This window comes from Pteropus medius, unplaced genomic scaffold (genome assembly GCF_902729225.1).
Source record: "Pteropus medius unplaced genomic scaffold, Ma_sr-lr_union100, whole genome shotgun sequence".
Lineage (NCBI taxonomy): Eukaryota > Metazoa > Chordata > Mammalia > Chiroptera > Pteropodidae > Pteropus > Pteropus medius.
The window spans coordinates 6,318,940-6,333,474 of record NW_024354500.1 but is presented as its reverse complement, the minus strand read 5'-3'; the positions used below and the strand labels follow the sequence as shown (position 1 = coordinate 6,333,474).

At 35.2% G+C, this 14,535-nt stretch overlaps 1 pseudogene; it reads right to left on the bottom strand.

Annotated features, from left to right (window-relative positions):
* Window positions 1-651: 651 nt before the first annotated feature.
* On the bottom strand, window positions 652-770 carry LOC120595108 (uncharacterized; annotated as a pseudogene).
* Window positions 771-14,535: the final 13,765 nt, after the last annotated feature.

Here is a 14,535-nt window from a genome sequence, read left to right as displayed (position 1 = left end):
CCACTGTGGGCGACTAAAGCTCCATCCCATCAAGATGCTCTGAGGAGCCCTTTAAAGAACCACTTGAGGATTGACAGAAAAAATGTAATGCATTGGCTTCTGTTCCCACAGAGTAAGGATTATTTTAAAGAGTATTAATTCCCTCAGAATTTTAGGTTTGTGTATGCATTAAAGTGGTCTCATGGGATGTCATAGGTAGAGTGAAAAAACAGATCCTAGAGCCTTGCTACTCAAGAGCCCTGCAGCATCTGTGTCACTCAGGAGCTTGTTAGAAATGCAGAACCTCAGCACCACCCAGAGCTAGTAAACCAGAATCTGCTTTTTAACAAGATCTCAAGGTGATTTGTATGCAAATAAGAGTTTGAGAAGCACTGACCCCAAGGATATATAAGCTGGGGATCCAGAGGTGTCTGATATTTGTAGCCTGCAAGGCCACCTACGATCTGGCTCCGCCCTTCTTCTCTAGGCTTCTTTCTTGATGGTTCTCATAGCACTAACTGTGCCCCAGCCATTTGATCATTTGATCATCCTCTGGTCCTACAACCTGTCAAATTCTTCCTTTGCGCAGGGCCTTTATTTCTCTTGGCTGAGAGTTCTCACTCTGCCCTTTACAGCCTTTCTTTCTTTCTTTCTTTCTTTCTTTTTTTTTACCACCTACAGCACCTGGTCTTCCTAGGTGGTCTCCCATCCAAGTACTATCCAGGCCTGATCCTGCTTAGCTTCCAAGATCAGATGAGATCGGGCACATTTAGGGTGGCATGGCCGGAGACATTCACATTTTTTAATTCTTTGGGTCTCAGTTTAAATAACACCTTATAGAGACCATCCCTCTACAAACCTTGTAAATTAGAACCTGCACTGCTATTTTCTATTTTAGCAATTGGTTTTCTCTAAAATAAAAAATAAATTGACCTACAATCTCCTACATATTCTTTTATAGAATGGGAATCGGGAAAATATACATATGCCACACACACACACACACACACACACATGCATGCACACACAAGGTATAAGCTGTGCCCTCAAGATTTTCACACTTTTGTACATCAAATTAATAATTTTTTTATATCAATCGTCACAGTGACAACATTTAAATATGAATTAAAATGTTCTCAAATTTACCTGAGACTGGTACTGACCAGAGTTTGTGCTGATGAAAAGTGATTCAATTCTGAATAAACTCTTTGATAAGCAAACATAATAGCTATGGGACCACACTTTTCCTGCTTCATTTCCTGCTGATTACTGGAGAACTAGGCTCACCTACAGCTGTCTAATCTAGGACACGAACTCAGATGTGAACTTAATGTATGTGTGAAGTGCTCTCTGAAACAACAGCTTGGTTAACATGTAGTCAGATTTTGGTTTGGATTTACTATTTTATTCCATTTTTAAAATAAAAAAAAAAGTCATACATTCAATAGAGAAGGGAGCACAGACTAGTAGAGCTGTTTACCAAGTTGCCCACATGTGAATATTAACATAGTACTCTTTGGGACAGAAAATTCAAACTCCTAGCTACATTCACTGATGGTGGCTAATGCCTTGGCTGTGTTGACCTAGCTTCAAATTCAGCTACCATCTATGATGCAGCCAGGGCTTTTTGGTACCTGGACTATTTCTTCATAGCTACTCTATGGAGTAAGCTGTTGTCATTCTTTTTTTTTTCCAGACAAGAAGACTAACTCTTATTTAAAACTTGCTTATAATAATACAGATGTTGTCAGAGTGCGAATATGAAATGTGGGTTCCAAATCCAGCCCTCTTCTTCTTTATTGTTCTGACTTGTCAAATCAAAGTCATTAACGATCATCACTTTCTTCGTAAATTCAACATGCCCAGAGTTATTAGTAAGGTGGGGCAAAAATCAGATAAATAATCAAAAGAAACAAAACATTTTGAAATAGTTTTCTGTAAGAACTTAGACATTACAATAAAAGTGACTAGTAAATCCATAAATAAAACTACTAGTTTTTACCTACTTGACTGTAGCTATGAAATTATATAGGATATTTCTATGGATTTAACCCTTTAATGTTATTAAACTTTCATCTATTTATCCTTAGATTATCTTTTGGGAAAAGATTGGTAGAATTATTTTGAGTCTCATTGTGAGGAAACATATTAGTAGAGCATATATCATAGGAAGGAGCAGGGTTGCAACCTGAATCACAGCCATGAGAATGTGCTGCCTGATGAACTGTACCTTGTCTCTTTGTAAATTACTTCAGTCTTCACTTCTATCCATCTAGAGTTGTTAATGAATTATGTCTATTAGATGACATAAAATACACATAAAATTCTTCTTGTCATGCAAATTATTTTTGTTATTTATATTTTTTCATTTAAGTAATTTATCAGTGACAATAAAACTAATCTAACATATATTTCTTATGCTAGGGTGGTCTTAATGATAGTATTACTCATTCAAATACAAGCACAGTATGAAATTAAAGTTATCTATTGAAAATAACACAACTCCACTGTGTTTTTGTTACTTAGCTGAATATATTTCTTATATACATATATATACATGTATTTTTTTCCTTATGCGTTTTATATTGTTCAATCACTTTTAATCAGAACTGTTTGGTTCTCTATATGCTACCCGCTATGGTTACCCGAATATAATGTTTCTTATAGTAAGTAAAAGAAATAGACCTAGAGCTATCTTGTTTCAATATTTCTCTATATTTACATCTGTATTTTATTTCCAGGAGAAAATATGTCTTTACTCTTTTATATACTTCCTTTCACTACTTTATTATTAGTGTAAAAGTAGCTTCTACGTTCTCTCTTATTGGCATTATAATACCTAGAAGGCCAAGAAAAGCTTTGTAGATGGCTAACTTTTTTGTCTTTATATTTATTGAGTATTGCTGACCCAGTCCCCAAGTTATCAGGGTATACAGTAGGATTTATAAAGATATTAAGCTTTAAAAAATTTTTAATAACTATCTTATGATTAATATACACTCTTGTAAGTTTCAAGCAAGTTAAAGTCAGCCTATTGGAGCCTGAGGATCATCATATTTATTTTTTCAGAAATCACTCAGATGCTCAACTGTGCAATAGAGCAGAATTAATTCAGCTGGAAACAGAAAGAAACTGAGCAGTGTTGCAGATAATCTTATGATTTCCATAGGCATAGACTGTTAAACATGACCTCAAAGAGTTTTACACTGAGTCTCATTATGGCTCAGAAAGATGTTTACATTCACAAAGATGAGACCTTGAGGGATGCAGCAATAACACCCTACAGATAGATTCACCATCCATGACTTTTTAGCTTATGTCTTGGTTAGTTTTCAGTTCATAACCAGAAATTCCTGTGTAGATGTATAACTTATTTTCCTCTAATAATGACACTAATGTTACCAAATAGTTTGTAAATCAATAAAGTGAGGCGCTTAGTAAAAAAGATAGGTTATTAGAAAATCTATTTGATTATTCTGATATCAGAGGTGACACTAAATTTGAAATAATTATTGATATTATTTGTGATTGTAAATTATTTAAAATGCAAAATTATTTTAAACAGAAAGGTAATTTAAACTTTTTCTGAAAAAATATCTGAACTAGCAGTACCATAAAATAATTTTTCAATGATTCTTTATTTCATGATAAAAATGAATAGCCCTTCATTTTTTTTTAAACAAATGCACAATGTACTAAGTTAAGAATTAAACTCCACTAGGATATTTCATATTCCCTGTAAGTGGATATAGCCTACAGGTAGCCTTCTTGAGCTTTATATGTAGACAGGTTGGGTTAATGCAGTGATATAATTTTATTTGCATTAATAATAGTGAACGAAAATACAAAGGCAAGAATGATCAAATCTCTCTATTTGGGGAAAGCATTTGGAATTTTGAATGTGAAGAGACTTTTCTTCCCTGTGAATAGAAAAGACTACACTGTCAGACTAGTATAATATACACTTCCGATTTCTTATTACACTTAGATACTAAGTGTAAAAATTTAGAGTTTCTGGAAATCCTTTTTTCGAAGCAAAGTCATTGATTAAATCTTCATGCATTCTGACTGGATTATTCTGAGTGATTTAGAAGTGGCTTACATAAAGATGCTTAATAAATATTTGTTGAATAAGTGGCCAAGATAGCAGAAAAAAAAATCACTGAAAATTAATTAATTCAAATACATCGACCATAGAAGGTAAAAAGTTTCCCTTATTTATATTGCCAAGACAGCAACATGGAAAGATTAAACCCATAATTCTACTAAACTTACATATGTATATATCTACAACATAAGTAAAAAATATTTAAAAATATCTGTATGTTGATGACATTTATTACTTTTACTCTGTGTTCTATCTAAGCAGCTTAAAAATTAGCTGAATTATAGTTCACTTAGGAAATACTTATTCACCTTTCTTAATAAAAAGTAATTTCTTCATGAATTTACACAAATACATATTTTGGTTAAAACTGCAATTATATGTGCAACTTGGACATGATTATAGATTTCAGCTATTTATTACTATTAGTTCTAAGGAATCAAACCCACGATTTAATCATCTTTCTCTCTACTGACTTTCTCTACTGTTTGACAAGCTCACTTACCATAACCAAAATTACCCACATTATACTGGCTTATGCATCTACTTAGATATGAATACTTTTGTCTGGATGAAGAATATAATTGTATTTTGAAAGTCTATTTCTCTTTATTTGGTTATCTGTTAGGCACTGAGATACAGTGCTTACAACAACTTTTAAATATAGGAAATACTGGTTCTATTTTATAGTTAAGATATTGAAACTTAAAAAGGTTAAGTAATTTGTCTAGAGTCTTACCATTGGGAAAAAAGTTTGAGCTAGGTTGTGAACCTGATTCATTTGACTCCTTTTGAATATTAGGAGACTGCCAAATACTTGGTGCTATCCTGGTAGACACAATGGATTGATTTATCTAGCTTCATTCCCACTCTTAACAGCATAATTTTATGCAGGCCAAAGGCTCAAGCTAGGCTCCTTTACAGCTTGAGCTCTGAACATAACCGAGCTTTCACTAAACAGAAGAGCCATGGTGAAACATGAGGAGATATCAGTGTCATGAAGCAGAAGCCACACTTCTGCTCCTTCTGCTATTGGCTGACAGATGCCTGTGGTGGGTTTTGGTACCAGCCATAACAGAGGTCTGAATGCCCGCATTTTCTAAATTTACGGGTGTCAGGGGGTAGGGACCCTGGCTTAACATGGCTCAAAACACATAAGGGGGTTGTTGCCTTGCAAGCAGCAGTTGTAGTGACCTCTCAAAATGTCCCCTGCATCCAGACCATGGCAAAGGCAGTAGTTCTGTGGATTTCGTATGGGTGTTCTAGGAGCTGCGCCTCAAAGCATGGTGTAGAATCTGCTCCCGCAGTCCTTCCAAATGCTTTGTAACTAAACCCTGATGAATATTCCAATGAAAATGAAAAACAAATTCTAGGGTAGTAATATTTTTCCTCCTAAAGACTTTGTAAATATTTGAATGTATTAGAAATTGTATGGTCAAGGTTTTTTTGTACAGATATACTTCACATTATTTGGGTTTGCATATTATTATGTTTAGAATGATACTCTCCCTTTTCCATATGTCTCTTTTAATAAAAATTTTTAAGACATATTCCATGAATAGCACATAATTTTGAAGAAATAATTTTTCCTAATAAACAATCTTATTTAATTTTAACAGAATGATTGTTTCTGTATTCCTTAAATTATAAATAGTATAAATACTACATGTATATTGTATATAAATACTTCATATAAATGTATATATAATATTCCTTTTATTTATATCCTTGATATCAGAATTTAAAAGGAAAATTTTAAGTGGATAAAACAGAGAAAAGTAAATATTATGAAATGTCAAGATTGAAAGGAGATAGGCAAGAAGCAGTTTGTCATAAGAACCAGAAAAATCGATGTTGAGTTTCAGTTCCTCTCTGTACTGGCTGTTTTAATTAAGTTAAATAAGTCAAATAACCTCTCTGAGCCTAATACCTATATCAAAAAATTGTAAGAATAGAAGAGATGGCAAATACAAAATGCATGGTGTAGAATGGGTACTTAATACATGACTGAGTAGTAGAATGTTATAAGGATACACTTTGTCTCAGTTTCTACTGAGGCTCAAAATGCTGTAAAAAACAGCAATATAGGTACATGTATCCCTACATTCCAACATGAGGAACATAGCCTCTCTTCCAAACATGCTACAAGACATTTTGGAATTATTTCTCCTAGCCTGAATCACTGTTTTTCTCCCAGGATATGTAAGGGGGAGACAAAAAGACTCAGGGGGAGCTGAAAGTTACTGGAGATTGTGGCAAAGATCACCAACTGTAAAACAAAATCTGTTCTTTCCTTTTATAAAGAGAGAGCTAATAGCTGGACACATGGCTAGAGTTCATTTCTCAGGCTCTCATGCAGGTGGGTATGGCTGAGGGGAAATGAGCAGAAGAGATTTATGCCACTTTCAGGCTGGGGCTTTCGAGAGAGTGGATGTGTCTCTCCATGTTCTCCTTTTTACTCAGTCTGAATGCAAATGATGATGAGGCCCTAGACCAAAAGAATCCCTGAATGATCAGCTGGAGGAGAGCCAGTCACTTACTTAAACCCCTACCAGGACTGTTATAGGAGAGATAGATAAATTTATTTCTTAGTTTTTGTAAACTATTAAAATTTGGCATTCTATCTATTATCATTTTCTAGCCTACCCCAACTAATACGGAGAGCTTAAATTCTTTTGGAAAGGGTTGCTGGAGTGCTATGGAATTTCTTTTTTCTAGCTACTCACAGAGGAGGTCAGGGGAATGTATACTATCTTGAGCCAAAAGTGGGGGTGTGTGAAGCAATTCATTTGGAAAGCTCGCTTTATGTTCCTTGGATATACAGAAACTGTTGACTCTACAAATCCTAGGGCAGACTACATAGTGACAGGGGAATGAGAAAGAGAGAGAGAGAGAGAGAGAGAGAGATAAAGAAGGATGAGGTAAATGTGTCAAGTTCTCTAGAAACAGATGTACACCCCACCAAAGGGAGCCAGCCTGCAGCCATATTGATAGGGATCATAACAAAAAAAGATGAAGGGGTTAAGAGACCCAGCACCGGGCAGACTGCTGGAAGCCCACAGGCTTCTGCCACACTGGTCAGCCAGAAGCCATGTCATCTGCTTCACAAAAGCCATGGGTGGTTGGAAGTCTGCACCAAAAGGATCTCAGAGGCATTCAACGAAGATCAGGAGAGAAAAAGCAACTATCCGTCTGCTGCCCACAGGGCTCTGAAGCCATGTATGTGCTACATACACAAATCAGGAGGTGTTTGGGAGTTCCCCCTTACCCCCCCTCCCCCGCCACCTCACTTCTCCTCACCTACTGCTTTGAAAGGGACAATAACAGCAATGGGGAGGGTGAAGTTGAAGAATTTAGATACTAAATGTACTTTCCTTGCTCTTTGTAGGATGAACAGCTGAGGCAGGCCCCAGCTGGGCAAAGATAATTTAAATTGCATAATAGATTAAACTGTAAAGTTAGATTTGATGAGATTTTAAAATTTTTGAAATGAGATTGTCATTCTTTCTGAAGTGGACCAGAAAAGCTTTGGGAACCACTTGAGATTTTATCCAAGGGGTGGGAAAGATCACCTCCAAAGAAAATGATTGGAAAGAATTAGGGGAGGAGGACGTCTGTTCTCAATAATCATGCGACTGTGCCCAACAATTTCAGTAAGCTGATTAATAGCTTTTATCATTGCTTAGGAAAAAAAAAATGTTATTTCAAACCACAACTGCTGTGGCCACTTCTGGTTCTAAAGGAGTGGCACAAAAATCTTTCTGGCATAGATTACTTTTTGTTTAGCAAAATGTCTTATTTACGATACAAAGGCAAAACCCCTAAGTACTCATCTAGAGCAACGTTGTCTTACAAAATTGTAACACAAGCCACATACAGGAGCCACATCTGTCATGTTTAATTTTTAGTAGCCATATTAATTGGGTAAAGTTATCTTGATAATATATTTTACACGATATGTCAAAATTATTATTTCAACAAGTAGCCAATATCAGAAATTGTTGTTGCACTGTTTTACATTTTTTAATTCTGTCTTCAAAATCTAGTATGTATTTTTATATTTACAGTAAATATAATTCTCAATTTGAACTAGCTGCCTTTCAAGTGCTCAATAGCTATTGTATTCAACAATGCAGAACTGGAATTAGTTATCTCTAAATCTGCCTAAGAAAGGAATAGAAATACTGGACTGCAGAGAAGGTAAAAAAGAAGGAAGAGAAGAAGAAGAAAGAGTGAGAGTGACAGCAGGAAAATGTTGGCCAAGGAGAAATTTTGAGTAGGTAGAGGGAACAAATGATATATATAAAACAAGAGAGTTTAGAATAGTGCTGGCCCATGAGAAGTGCCCCATGAATGTGGGCTCATATTACCTGAAAAATCCTTTCGCCTTGACGTTGACCTACATCTCAGCGCCCTTTAGGGTGGTGTTAACTAATTATAGATCCCATTCTACTTTACATATATTTACCTTCTTACTATTTTACATTCAGTCCATCTTTTTCTACCTTTGCTCAAAGGCCTTAATCCGGACATGCCAGAACTATATTTCTGAGAATTTATTATCTACTAATGCTGGCGAAGAAAATAAATATGTTTGGACTGATGTGACTTTTGATTAGCGAACCCATGCTGTTTCCCAGTGATTATTACTTATTTTTTGTCTAAATATTTACATCTTCCCAGTAACCAAATACCTTAAGGTTATTTAAAATATTTTATACTAGTATCATAGGATAAAATATCCTTAAAATCTTTAATCTCATAGGAGCCATAATTTGATTCCTCTGTTTGATAAAGTGTCTTAAATATGTAACTTGGCAGTGTAGATAAAACATTAACCATCCATTGTAGTACTGCCTTGAATTGTCCTTTGCCACATCTATATTCAGAGATTCCATTCCAGAAAACATAATAAGGATCCACAGGTCTTACATTAAGCAAATATATAATGCATCAGTTTCCCATGACTATTATAACAAATTACCACAAATTTGTTCTCTCACAGTCCTGGAGTCTAGAAGTCTGAAATCAGTATCATGGGGTCAATATCAAGTTAATAGCAGGGCTGTGCCCCCTCCAGAGTCTTGGAGGAGAAGCCAGTCCTTGTTTCTTCCATTTTGGGGCTGCTGCCAGCATTCTTTGACATGTGGCCACATTTGTAGTCACATCACCTCCTCTTCTTCTGGCTGTGTTTTCTTTTTTCTCAAAGTCTGTGTGAAATCTCTCTATGCCTCATTCTTTTAGGAATACATATGATTCCATTTAGGATCCACCTGGATAATCTAAGAAGATCTCTTTGTAATAGCTTCCTAAAGCTGCAATAACAAAAGTACCACAAACTAAACAGTTTGAACAACAGAAATTTATTGTTTCACAGTTCTGGAGGCTAGAAGTCTGAGATGATGGTGTCAGCAGGTTTGATTCCTTCTGAGAACTGTGAGGAAAAATCTCTTCTAGCTTCTGGTGGTTTGCTGGCCATCTCTGACATTCCTTGGCTTGCAGACACTTCACCCTGATATCTTTGTTTATACATGCCATTCCTCTTATGCGCTTGTCTCCAAATTTCACCCTTTTATAAGGATATCACCCTACTCCAATATGACCTCATCTTAACCAATTAAATCAGCAACAATTCTATTCCTAAATAAGATCACATTACGATATATCATACGAATTTTGGTGGGACGTAATTCAACCCATAACACTCCTCATATTAAGATCCTTATTCACATCTGCAAAGATCCTTTTATCAAATAAGGCAACATTTGGAGGTTTCAGGTTTAGGGCCTGATATCTTTGTGTGTCTATTATTCAGCCTACTTCAAATAAACTACTTCAAATAAAAAAAAATTTCTTGAGCAAACTTAAAAAAGGAGAAGAAAGAGGAGAATGGAGAAAGAGGAGGCACAAAGTCTCAGTTTTAGCAAATTCTTTATTAAGCACTGACTTCCTCCTAAGCACGTTATTTACCAAACTATCTCAAATTGCTTCCCTCTACTACTTGCCTTTATGAAACTCCATATTAGATGCTTCATATTATACCTGAAGTTGTGGCCACTTGCAATGATGTCATTTCTCAAACAAGTGAAACCCACTAAAATCTGATGCTGGTCGTAGACTCACCTCAGTGAGTAATTGGCTAGGGGTCAGGTTCTGAGAAATTTGAGAAGGGTTTAGTTCCCCTACATCCACCACGTCTTCATCAGAAGGTATTAGGGGAAAATTCCCCTCCCTAGTGTTTCCTTTCTAATCTCAAGTATCTTGGAATAGCCCCTGCCTTGTGGCTGGCATCCCTGTTTTGCAGACCAGGCTCCTGGGAGCAACCTCTGTGTCTTGGAATATCCTTCCTGACAAGAGTGTATTTGTATACTTTGGGCCTTGGACCATGACACATAGTTTATGCTCTCAATGTGATTTGTGGTGAATACCTGTTTTCGTCCACCTGGGATCTTAGGCCATGCTCTATCAGTTTGACATCAGGAGGGGCCAGAGACTGAGTAACCAAGGTCAATCATGAGGGTGCTCTGTGCCTGTATAACTATCCTCCAGTAAAAGCTCTGAACTCGAGGTGCAGGTGAACTTCACGTTTGTACATGTCACACACTGCTGCTGGGAGAATTAAGAACTGTCCATGCAACTCACCTGGAAAAGGACAACAAAGCTCATGCTTGGTTTTGCCTGGGCTCCACCCTTATGCACCTTTTTTCTCTGCTGATTCTAATCTGTATCCTTTCTCTGTAATAAACCGTAGCCATCAGTTTAATAGCTTTCTGAGTTCTGTTAGTACTTCTAGCAAATCCTCATACTTAAGGGTGGTCTCAGAGACCTTTGACACACTAGTACAGCTTACAGAAAAATTTTTTTTACATAAACGAGAATTTTCATCAGAATTTAAAATAATATGTACACATTCTAGGAATTTATTATCATCATAGCTTGTTATAATAGTCCTAATTCTATTCAGTAAATGTTAAAAATATTTACTTAAACTTGTAAATTAAAAAGTTAAAGGATTAATAGTACTCTATGATGATAACTTTGTTGTAAGGCAAGCATGTTAGATTGGATATTAAAATCGAATTTGACAGTCTATCATTTTAACACTGATCTAACGATTTTTGGAAACCTACATTAAATTATTTGAACTTCTCTAAAGGGGAAATGATTTGTATTTCTTACCTCTAATAATCCTTGAATTATATACTAATACATTAAAATGTGTTGGATGTTTTTGTATTCTATGAAATCTTAGTCAGTCAAGTTTGATTTTTCTTATGTTTCCTGGGTTTTCTATCCTGTTAATCCTAGGCTGTCTAGTCTAGACATGAAAAATAAAATACTATCTGTAGGCCATTAACTTATCAAAAGGTTAATACCAATAATATCGATTTGGAAGTTCTGAGGAAGTACAGCCTAATTTATAAGTCTCAGAATCATTTTGCAATATCTGGGATTCAGGTCGTGTATCCACCCTGAACGTGTGATAGACAAAATTTGGCCTTCGATGTGAACGGCAATCTTATATCCATTTTTCTCTTATGACTAGTGCTTTCTGTTTTGTTTACATCGAGCTTCTGCTGTACAACTTTCAGAAGGTATAGCTTGCCAGAGCTGATGATCTGAAATGTGAAAATAGTTTACTAATGAGAATATATTCAAATTATACTGTGCTTTGGCATCTGCATCATGTTTTAAAAGCTTATGAATTATAGAAGTCACACAGTATTTAATGGGTCTTAAAATTGAGAAACTCTGTGGTTTTGATAAACATTATTTCACTGGAGACAGTTCTTCTTGAACTTTTAGTTTACAACATTTTTTATGTGAGAAACACACACACACACAAAATTGTGTTTTTCAATAGACACCTCAGTACCAGAAAGGAGTAATGAAAGGTTTTAATCCAGTTTACTTTTTAAAGGATACTCTTTCCTTGTCTCAGATTCCAAGAGCTATTTATCATATTTACAGCCAGTTTTGCTTAAATGCTTCACCACATCCATCCAGTTCTCCCCTCAAGGAAGTTCTCGTTTGTGATCTGTTTTATCTGTCATTTCCATTTTGGGGTTTACAGTAATTTGTTGTACAGCTACAACTCAAAATATTTTGATAATTCATATTTATTGTATACATTTTAAGCCAGACTTTCTGCTAAATACTTTACAGGGAATACCTTATTTATTTTTTTGCATCAACCCTCTGAGAATGAGAGAAGCTCTGAGAAGTTAATTAACTTGTGCAGACGCACACAGCAAATGGCAGTTGTGAAGCAAACAGGCTTTATACTCCAAAGTGTGCTTTATAATCACATGGACCAAATAACATACTAACTTAATTTAATAAAATAAATATTCACCTAAATGCTCTAAGAATGCTTTCCATTATAAAATAACAACTTCAGTGTAAGTTCAGGAGTATAGAGAGCGGTATGTCAGCCATTCACGTTTATGTAACAGGAGATGAATGACAAGTGCCCTTTCAATAAGATCCAAATGAGAACAGCACACTTCTTTGTCTTTTCCTTCTGCCTGTCAGGCTTTGTAAGATCCTCGAGGAGGGCTCTGTGAGGACTTTTATTTCTATAGTCATAACTGGACTTGCTGTTCTGGCATTTATCTTTCTGTCTTATGTTATCACTTGTTTTCATGGGCTTGCGTGAATCTATTGGAAACTAATTTTGATGGATATGTATGGTTTATAGTAAACTGAAGCTATTCATGGATTTTATATTGGTATGAAAAAGTCACAAAGTTTGGCCTCTAATTTTTTGTAACCATTTTATTTTCTCAGTTTTCTTGCAGTTTCACATGGGTATGGTTTTAGTAACTCTATTTTCTTCCACTACATAATTCAGTAACTTTAATAAACTCTTCTACTGGCTGAGCAGCATGTTAAAAATCCCATGCACAATTTCTTCAGAGTAGCACTTTATTGCCAGTTTTACTTTAATGCAATATTAATATAAAATGATGACACTTGGACTGTGGAGGCACTATTTTGCATTTACAATAATATTTATACAAATAATTAAACTTTCATTTTATTGGATAGGGCATGTCTATGCAAAGAGATCAAATATTAACTGAAAAAAAAATTAAAAGACAGTATTGGCCACCATGGTCATTATCTGGGTTTTCGCTGATTGGACTGCAGGAAAATTTAGTTTCAAATATTGCATCTGTCATCTGCACTTCATATCAAAGAATTAATCAAAATGATGGTGGAGAGCATTTTTTGAATGTTCATTATTTCAGCTATTAATTTTTAAAAGCAGCGAATGTTGCAAGTCAATAGCATCCATAAAAATTGATTTATTGTGCAATTTCTTTCATACTCCTGGAAGCTAAGAGCAGATTCTGTGTATCCAATGCTTTCTATTTCTAAGCCACTCTCTTCACATTCCTTTTCTTAAGATAAATTATTTAGATGAAAGAAATGTAATCCTGTTTGAATTCCACTGATTCGAATTCATAGGAACTGACCACATGAAGGAAATGTGAAATTTAGCATGAAAAAGAACAATACATAGAAGCAATTACACAGTGAAAAATCACAGAAATGTAATTTATATTAAAAAGTGCAAAAGGTTCTTGATCAATCATATTACTTCTGTGATATAGGTAATCTCATATTATACTTTGATAGAGTTCAGGGACAGCCAAGACCCATTGATGGCATTTATACAACTGATGTCTCAGTTAAGACGCATACCGTTTCCTTTATACACAGACATCACACCCTGGAACGATTTACCACTAAATATATTTGAACTTCAACTTCAGAACTGGATTTGGGGTTGGCCAATCTTTGTTTAAATCTTAATTCTGACTCTATTAATTTATAGCTATGTTTTCTTGAACAACACTTAATCCTCTGAATTTCAGTTATCTCCTCTGTAATATGTAGATTACAAAGTTTATTCAATAGTTTTTTTAAAAGAATTAAACAAGAACGAATAAGATAATATTTATAAAAGCATTTATCACAGTGCTCTTCATTATATGTCATTAGTCTTCCATCTAGATATGTTCAGTTCTCCAATAATATAATTTAATTGTAAGAAATAAATAGTCCATAAAATGCCATTTCCACTAACTGATATTATTTCATCTTAACCAACAATGATTATTACAACGAGTACCTCTGAAATCTAAGGGAAAATTCATGGCTTTTAAATAGTCATTTGAGGTGTAAAGTGATGATAGGAAACCTTGGTACAAATCAAACATAAGGTGCATAATCCCCTCCAATATGTTGCCTGCTTCTTACTACAAAGATTTCTATTTCCCAGGCCTAAAATGTCCTCTCCTTACTGTATGAAGATCAAAATGATGGCAATTTCACCCAATGCCACATGATTTTCCAAACTAAAATAAGGATAGTGGGCTGTATGTGGGTATTGGGGGCTAGGACTGAACAATGCCCTGGTTAGCGCTTGCCATGTTGCCACT